Source organism: Ostrea edulis, chromosome 2 (genome assembly GCF_947568905.1).
Source record: "Ostrea edulis chromosome 2, xbOstEdul1.1, whole genome shotgun sequence".
NCBI lineage: Eukaryota > Metazoa > Mollusca > Bivalvia > Ostreida > Ostreidae > Ostrea > Ostrea edulis.
Genome location: NC_079165.1, coordinates 27,692,537 through 27,702,541, shown reverse-complemented (window position 1 = coordinate 27,702,541; position 10,005 = coordinate 27,692,537). Strand labels below are relative to the sequence as shown.

General features: G+C 34.3%; 1 long non-coding RNA gene across 1 annotated transcript; it reads right to left on the bottom strand.

The window, feature by feature from the left end:
- Positions 1-3,573: 3,573 nt before the first annotated feature.
- LOC125682909 (uncharacterized) lies at positions 3,574-9,216 on the bottom strand. Its single transcript, XR_008800594.1, has 3 exons — positions 9,023-9,216; positions 4,165-4,252; positions 3,574-3,694 (listed from the first exon to the last, which is right to left on the bottom strand). It is a non-coding gene; the product is annotated as an uncharacterized LOC125682909 (long non-coding RNA).
- Positions 9,217-10,005: the final 789 nt, after the last annotated feature.

The following is a 10,005-nucleotide window of genomic DNA, read 5'->3' as shown; positions in this document are numbered from 1 at the left end:
GTCCTAGAATTTGTCAGTGTTAATACGAATAGATCATTTGTTTTTACCACTTCTACTGTATTTTCTTCTGTCAATTCTCAATTTTATGAAATAATTTCTGATCCACACAATAAATCAAAACAAATGTTTTCAACTAAAAATAAATTTTACTTCCTGATTTCAGACAATCATTCAACATCTGTTAGACATTTATACCTCTTCTTTATTTTATGATTACAACTTCAGTATTCTTATCAGTCTGTTCCTCTATCTATCCATTCATCTCTCTATCCATCCAGTCATCCCTCTATCTATACGTTTGTCCTTCTATCCATCCCTTCATCTCTTTATCTATCCGTTTGTCCTTCAATCCATCCCTTCATTCTTCTATCTATCCGTTTGTCCTCCTATTCATCCGTTCATCCCCTATCCATGTGCCCATCCCTCTCTCCATTCATTCTTTCGTCTGTCAAACTTTATTTTCATTGGGAATGGATCTATAGACTTCTTTAGATAACAGTTGTAATAAATATACTGACTTTTGGTTCCAGCAATTATGTGATTTATTTGTAGCTTACATGTACGAGGCCCTCGTATATCATATTTACGGATTTAAACGTGGAGTGGTGTTGTGTCTTGTAAATAATTGAATATGAATTTTATACTTCAGTTCGAAATTTAAATATATCGACGAAGTTTTATGCTTATGGAGGGGAAGATAACGATCAGTAATCAATCTCACAACTCCTATAGGACTTTTGCGAGAAGGGCTTACTTTTACAGTCAATGGCTGACTTTGACACAAGCATAATATACGGAAACCTTTTCGTGACATATCTGTACATACATGAATAAGTGATGAACCGATGCAATGTACAGAAATGTTAGTTGTCCAAAGAGCATCGAGTTGTTCCGGTTCATTTCCACACGTACTATTTCTGTAAGAGTAAAGTCTATGTGACTTAACAGCCCCACATATTCCTCCTGTACCCCCGCTCCCATGGGGATCCGGGTTAGAATAGGTCCTCAGTACCTCTTGCTTGTCGTAGAAGGCGATTAAATAGGACGGTCCTTCGAATGAGACCGCAAAAACTGAGGCCCCATGTCACAGCAAATGTGTCACGAGAAATATCCGTCCCTGCTCAAAGGCCATAAGCGCCGAGCATAAGCATAAATTTCGCAGCCCTTCACCGGTAATGGTGACGTCTTTTCCCGAGGGACGTTAAACAATATTCAATCAATCAATCAATTAATCCTGCACCCCTGGAGCCTTAAGGATAAAGCAAAAATTGATCAATGTTAAAGCATCTTCCCTACAACCTCGCATTTGTAATAAAGATCTAGGCCTCTACCGAAATTGTAAATTGAACTCCGGGGTAAACGTACTGACTCCATGGCGAGGCCAAAATTGGTATATAGAATGTTTATGTATAAACCATTTTTGAATGTTTTTAAAATGTTATTGATATCATAGATCTTCTTTAATGCGATGCCGTGTGCCTCTTGTTAGTTAAATATTTTAAATGAAATAATTTCAGTTCCATCCCCGCTAAGTTCTGTTTTTATATGTCAGTATAGAAAAAAATTCATCTGGGACGGGGACCAGACTGATGGCTTTCATAACTGACTAGGATTACTTTTCAATATTTACGTCCAATATTCGTGTTTATTATAAATAAGGACCGAATACGTACTTCATATTGGATAGAATGAATAGATATAAAAATCAACGGGGTTTGAATTGACTGCTACGTAACATGACTATCTTTAAAAACGAAATCATTTGAAGTTGCGACTTTTCGGTTCACATGGGGATTTGATAAATGTTTGAACAAAACTATACTAGGAAATTATGCTAGGAATGTTTTGATATTGTGATGCCAGAATACAGCGACCTGTGCCGTAAATCGAAGGTTTTTATAAGGAGGTTATCTGTAGCTCTCTGGTATGACCAAATATTTTCCAAGAGAGCTACAGATCTGCATTAGTGCAGACGCACATCAGGCCCGTAGGTAGGATTTTTCAAGGGGGGGGGGGGGGGGGTTGTTACATAGACTCGCAACGCGAGTCTATCACCTCGCACCGCGAGAAGCTCTGGGGTATTTGATGCAAAATCCTGTAATCTAGCAATTTCCTGGCACTTAATTTGAATTTTGGAATCATGCCTTTTTTACTATGAATTTTCATGATTTTCATAAAAAATCCCGACTTTAATAGTCACAATTCAAACAAAATGCCGACTTTAATAGTGCTTAGTAGTTTTCAGGAGGGGGGGGGGGGGGTTCGTACGAAAACCACGACCCCCCCCCCCCCCCTGGCTACGGGTGTGCACATGTAATTCCAAATTGTCGGTACGCTTAGCACGCACTGTGTTGTATCTGTGTGTTTTATTGAATAAACCTGTATAACAACTTCACATTTTATGATAAAAGAAAACGCAAACCTCCTGCATAATAAACTTACATGTACATTCGATTTATCATGTTGCGATTACTTTTTGTAAAGTTTGAACATGAATCAATGTATCTGTGCGAGTTAAGATTTTACATCAACAATGCATGTATGCATGCAAAATTGAAATAAATTGTTGTTATTTTTTAATAATTGTCAGATAAATAAAAGAAGTTCATGTGGTTTAAAACCTAACAGTCGTACTATAATAATACTGTAACGTACAGTGATCTGAACACGCTCACCGTTGCTTAGAGAAATACTACCATATCAGTAGAAACGCTACATGTAGCTCTCTAGCGAAGCAGTAGAAATTCCCTACATACTGTACGCTACATTTCCTACGCTCAGGGAAGCTTCGTTCAGATCTTCTCCGATTGTTTGGCACCTCTTTGGCAAAGGCATCCGCCGTTCACGACGACAACCGCCATCGTCCCGGGACGAAACCCCGTCCGTACATGGACACAAAGTCCTAGTCATACTCTATCTGAAGCAGGCCTCCCACCAAATATCAGTCACTACCCTGCCACGATTTTGTAACGTGCAGCGGTTTGAACACGCTCGACTTTGCTTTTGCGTGATCAAGAAAAATCACCCCAAAAAAAGCTAGCTCAAGAGCGAGGCCGTAGAAGTTCCCGAAGTCGATATTGCATATGATTAACGATATCGTGCTTCCATACCATACGCAGGTTTAAATGTCCAAGTCAGCCGTTGATTACCAAGGATGTATGGGACTGACATCAGAGTAATTAAAAAATCCTAAAAATGAGTGAAATAGATAGTATTGTACTCATTTTATTGAAAAAAAAGACATTTTTTAGATAGGTTCGTGAGTTCGTTTCCATGGTAACAAACATCAATGATACCCTTGCTGGAGACATTATAATTGACTGAAATTTACTATTTGTCTAAAAGGGGGTATGGAACTGACATCAGAGCAGTGAAAAAATTCCTAAAGTGATTAAAGTAATTAGCATTAGTTTTAATTTAACAGAAAAATTCATTTCTAAATAGGTCTTTGAGTTCGTTACCATGGTAACCATCATCAAACATATCCTTGCTGGAGACATCATATCTAGAACCTGTAGAGAACCCGGAAGTGTATGGCTGACATCAGAATAATTAAAAAATTCTAAAATTGAATGAAATGGATAGCATTATATTTATTTTATCAGAAAAAGACATTTTTGACATAGGTCCGTGAGTTCGTTTCCATGGTAACCGTCATCAAACATATCCTTGCTGGAGACATCATGTTCAAAATCTGTAAACAAAAAAAGGAAAGGTATGACTGACATGAGAATAATTAAAAAATTCTAAAATTGAGTGAAATGGATAGCATTATGTCTATTCTATCAGAAAATGACATTTTTGACATAGGTCTGTGAGATCGTTAGCATGGTAACCATCATCAAATATATCCTTGCTGGATACATCATATTTAAAACCTGTAGAGAACCCAGAAGTGTATGGCTGACATCAGAATAATTAAAAAATTCTAAAATTAAGTGAAATGGATAGCATTATGTCTATTCTATCAGAAAATGATATTTTTGACATAGGTCTGTGAGTTCGTTCCCATGGTAACCATCATCAAACATATCCTTGCTGGAGACATCATGTTCAAAACCTGTAAAAAAACCCACCCAAAAACGGAAGGGTATGACTAATTTAAAAATTCTAAAATTGATTGAAATGGGTACCACTATATTTAATTTACCAAAAAAAACCCACCTGTTTTGACACACATGTTGGTCTGTGAGTTCGTTTCCATGGTAACAATCGTCAAACATATCCATACTGGAGACATTATATTCAAAACCTGTGAAAAATATACGTGTAAGGTTGACATCAGAATAATTAAAAAATTCCAAAATTTACGTGAAATGGATAGCATTATATATATTTACTATTAAATAAATATATATATTAAATATAATAAATATTTATATATAATTATTGCTTTATGAAGGAGCTTTTTAAAGATTTGTTCCCTATATATTCAGATATAAAACTTTGATCCCCTATTGTAGCCCCATCCTACTCCCCAGGAGCCATGGTTTCAACAAACTTTAATCTGCACTATGTCAGGAAGCTGCCATGAACATTTGAACTTTCCTTGCCCAGCAGTTCTTGAGAAGATTTTTAATTGACCCCTCCCTATTTTTGTAATTATCTCTTTTATACCTTTAAAGGTAGCATGGCCCTTCATTACATGAAATTGGCCTGCTTGTTCTGGAAGTATTGTACTGGAGATTGATTGATTGAATATTGTTTTACGTCCCTCTCGAGAATATTTCACTCATATGGAGATGTCACCCATGCCGGTGAAGGGCTGCAAAATTTAGGCCTATGCTCGGTGCTTAGGGCTATTGAGCAGGGAGGGATCTATCTCGTGCCACATCTGCTATGACACGGGACCTCGGTTTTTGCATGTAGTACGTTTACTATGATTTACTATGGTCATTTCAGTGCAAAGAAATAAAAGAAAGCAATGCACTTGCATACACGCACACACGAGTATGATTCCGTACTTTTGTTGATGTCATTCTAGTACAGGCCTTTCTATCATATACCCACAGAAAGAATTTCTTAATGTTTGCATCAAATACAAGAAAGTTATAGTGATTTTAAAATCATCCAATCAGAAATCAGCACACGTGCGTGCACGTGTTGACCAGTAATTTTAACCACACCAATTTGTAAGGAGTACCAAGACACACCTAAAACCTCAAAATCAAAAGAATTTGATGAAAAACAAAAACATTATCGTCCTTCAAAAAATTAACTTTTGAAATATGATGCATGTACATACACGTTTGCGTTGGCATTATTTGTTACACCAATATATAGATACACATATCATCTACCTATGAAGTGAATATCAACTCATTCGCTTCATTAATAAGAGAGTTACAGATGTTTTAGTACATGTATTATCCAATCAAAAAGAAGCGCATGTGCATGCGCGTGCAGATTGGTAATTTTGACAATGCAGATCAGTTAAGGATCTCAATATCTACCTATAATATGAATATCAAACCATTTGAATGAGCAACAAAAAAGTTACACTGATTACAAAATTCGTGTACGAAAAATGTGATGCATGTGCATGCACGCGCGTGCAGACAACACGACTATCATTTTGCGTATATATAAATGATATACTATCATCCTAAGAAGATTTCATGTTGATTCCTTGTGAATTCTGATTTTCAATTTTTTGTACCAAAATTGCAATGCACGTACGTGCACGTACATGCACATGCAGACAAATTACTATTGTTTAGTTTTGTGTTTGCATCCCACACTCTTCCATGTTTCTTTCCTGTGGGTGCATTGTTCAAATATTGACAACATGTATTTGAACAATTTTAGGTATCTATTAAAAGAATCAATAAATTATATACATGTAGTTGTGTATGTATAACTTAAAATAAGACATAAAATCGTAATGAAGTATGTGCCCCTATGATATATATTAATAGAATAAATAAACAATATTAAATTTTACAATGAATATCATAAGTATTCAAGATTATTACTTTAGAGGTTATTTTGTATGCAGGGTCCTGTATAAAAACTTATTACTAAGTATAAATTTTGTAGTAAGTTTTCTGGTTATTGGGTCAATGGCAGAGTCAACATACAGAATTCGATCCATGGTTGTTGAGTGTCCATCATGTTTAGGGGCGAAATCAAAAGACCAATGTCAGGAAAAAAATTTAAATTCAAATAGTTAGGGGGCCTCAGGGGGAGTAAAAACTCAAATAAGTTTTTGTCATCCAACATCGATTTCACTTTAGTGGAAAAAAGACAAGTGGCTGTTAAAAACCACATAATAATATATTACATTTTACCGGTAATGAACATTAAATATTTTAAATGTACACTTTAATTTGTGAATATTAAACAGAAGTAAAAGTATAACAGTATTATTTATACTCGCATGTTTTTACTTGTTAATCGATTAGTTTCAACATTCATATTTAGATTTAAGGGGAGTGGGGTGTGATTTCGTGAAAACTATGTAAAACGTATACGGTACCAATTTTGATGTGAATTTAGTTTTTTGTCAGACATTGAACTTTTGATTTCGCCATCGCCCCTTAACGTCTTAAATGATTTAAGAATTCCTCTCAAAACTTAGAGGTACACTTGCATCAAATATTTGATGTGTGTCTTGCCCAAACTGCATTTAGTATTAGGACTAACTTATTGACAGGTGCTATTATATAAACCTAGATACATTGTACCTTAATGATAGCCAATAGTATATGATATAATGAAAAAGAGCCAAATTAATTCACTGAATATAACTTTCAATTAAGCTCAATAAAATAATTAGTTAAGGGTACAAATTCAATATATGTGAAACAATAATGGACTTTCAATATTTTGATATAGTCTGTTAAATTGTGATATTGATTTATTACAGTTGAAAAATCAAAGGGTCTTATAAAAGTTACTATATTCACATCAAATACAAAATAATATGTATTAGTAAATAGTTCGAAATAGTTTCAATTTAAATTTTACATAATATCTCTTATTTAGAGAATTCAGAAAATCAAGTATTTTAATAAAAAGACCAGAAGGATATGAAAAGTTAAAAACCTACCATTATATATTTATTTGCAAGAGTTATGTATTTGCATCAAAATATCTGTATCTATGATGTAACCCATGTTTCTTTTTTATGCACAAGTAACTTATTTTGGTGAGTGTATACTTATTCATGGTGGGCAGTATATACATGTAGGTATGTATGCATTTAAAAAAAACTAGAGTTCCTTGCAAAATTATGCATATAACAAAAACGTACATATTTATCATAATACCATGCTTGTCATTTTTTCATTATAGGACTTGGGCAATCTTTAATTTGCAGATGTATTTTAAAAACAAGCACAATATGATATCATGATATCAAATGCCTTGCAGCAAAATTATCCAGCTAGCTTGACAATTCCCAAATATTGTTTACATGAAATAGATATAGAACAATTATATTTTACTCTCACATGGTATGTATAACACAAAAAAGGTGAATACAACTAGATTTCATCATTGAATCTGTCTACATGGTCTAGCTGACATTTAATAGTGGACACTTTGGCCCGAAGAAACTAGATAATACATTAGGTGAATAGAAAACTAATAATGTTAAATAAATTTCTTTAATGAAGCGTCTTGTTAAAAAAAATATTTAGTGTTGTACATGTATAATAGTAGTGTCATAGTGTTGAAATTGTTGGGCTGAATTTAAACTTAATTGGCAGAAAATACCTAGCATCCATCTTCCTGCATGATCGAAAAAGGCCATGGTTACCTTACGATTTTATTGTAGTCAGCTATCAATTAGTGTATTACTATTCCTTTGTAATAAAATTACTTTTTTTGTTACTCGGGGGGGGGGGGGGGGGGGGGGGGGGGGGGGGGGTATTTGAATTACTGAACTGAAAAACAGTCAATACTGATACATCAATGAACCTCGGCTATTTACATGAAGTGTTAATATTGGGGCCTAAGGAAGCTGAGTGACAATTCATATTCTTTTTGTTGTTCAACACATTCATGCTGGCATAGAATTGCAGCATACTGTCATGAATGAGTCAACTTTCACATCTTACGCTAGGCCTATAACTCATTGAAAAATAACCTTTGTTTAAATCATAATTCTAAACTCATTTTTATGAAATCTAAAACATTTATCAAAAAACATTTGATCTGGACATAAATTCTATTCATGATTTCAAAAACTTTTAGTAACATTAGATGCAGAAAACATGCATGATTAATGAAATTTATAATTCCATTTCCTTATATTCCTTTGTAAGAGTGGAACACAATCATATAATATGTGTATGGCTGCAATGTTCCGGGGAAAAAATAAGACACTGAAACAAGATACTGGAGATATTTGTGCTGTTAATGGTGTAAAGGTTACTATGAATTGAATCTTAATAAGTGGATGAAAATGATTTCAAAATCAATTATATAGTAAAATAAATAAAAGTTGACCCATTTATGGCATTATGCTGTATATTTTGCACAAAGTGAAAATAAATCAAAGCATGTCACTGGGTTTGTATAATTTGTATGTGGTGGTAGATTTTTATAGTGTCCTGTCTCTGTTTTCTGTACTGCAAACATCAACTATTAAAGGAAGAAAAAATCTTACTCATCAATTTATGTAAAACCAAAGATCCACCACTGATCTATTGTGTATATCCTAGCTTTATATGACCCCTCCTCCAACAGATATTTAAATTTATAGAGATGTTTATTAAAACTTGACAAATACTTTAACATATTCATACTCAGATGCAGATGCTTGTATCACACACTTTGTATGTTTGGCTAAATAATTTAGGTTGATCTAGATCCTCAAAGTCTATGAACAATCAGCTGACATTGACAATTTAATAAGCGCCGGTGAATTCATACCCTATTTCAATATTGTTTTCAAGCATCGATTTTCATGGAATTTTTGGGAAGATTTGCACTTGAACAATTTTGTTTTCTTCTTATTTGACGTACGTGCGTACTCGGCATTAATTTATTAACCTGTTAACAGTGATTGACAAACCTGAACACATGTCTTGCGTCTGCGATTGCAAATATAGATGATCCAGCGTCTGGTGTCTTGGTGAGGCAGCTTTCCATCGTCTTCTGTGGGTCAAAAAACCTTGATGTAACGCTGGATCGCTTTAGCTGACTGAAATCCGCGTTTCCCCCGCATTTCAATGTTTCATTTAATTGACCAATCGAAATGTAGTTCCATATATTTAAAAGAAATATTTTTTTCCGTGCGCGATTTTTTTCATTTCCCCTTATTTGTTTTTCTTACATTTTGTACCCCTGATTAGGAAATTGTATCTAATTTGTAGAAATAATCACTTGTTTACAAGGGAACTATTTGCTGTGAGTTGATAAGACGACTTCCTGGGGCGCACACAGGTTGTTTACAAGCACATGGAAAACACGTGGATTTGGGGGTGGTCGTGTTTGCGGAGAAAAAAATTGAGAAAATGCCGCGTAGGGTATCATTTTTCTGGTGTCGGCAGATGTGACAGGTAACATATAACAATCCTTGCTGAATTATTGGACACGAATTTGATAAACTGATTTTTAATAAATGTTTTTCCTTCATAGGAACATATAGTGAAAATAATTACCGGTGTGATACCAAAAGTCTCACTATGTTTACATTGCCGAAAAGTAATTAAAGTCGTAAAATTTACGCGATTTGTTTTTATTTCGAATATAATAATATTTTTGTCATAGTTTATGTAAAATATATCTATAGAATTAATTGCATTGTAGATATTATCTAACATACACTCAGAATCAAATAGGAGATGCGAACGACATAGGATTTATTTACGTCATTCGGAGTTGCGCGGTAATTTCAAAATCGTCAGTCCCGTACATCCTTAAGTCACAATTACAGCAAAATGACTCATGTATATGGAATGAATGATTTAGTGGTCAGTGAGTTCATAGAATATAGTGATTCCTTTATGTAGAATGTGGCGGTCACTTTACATAAAATATAGCGGTCAAACTACA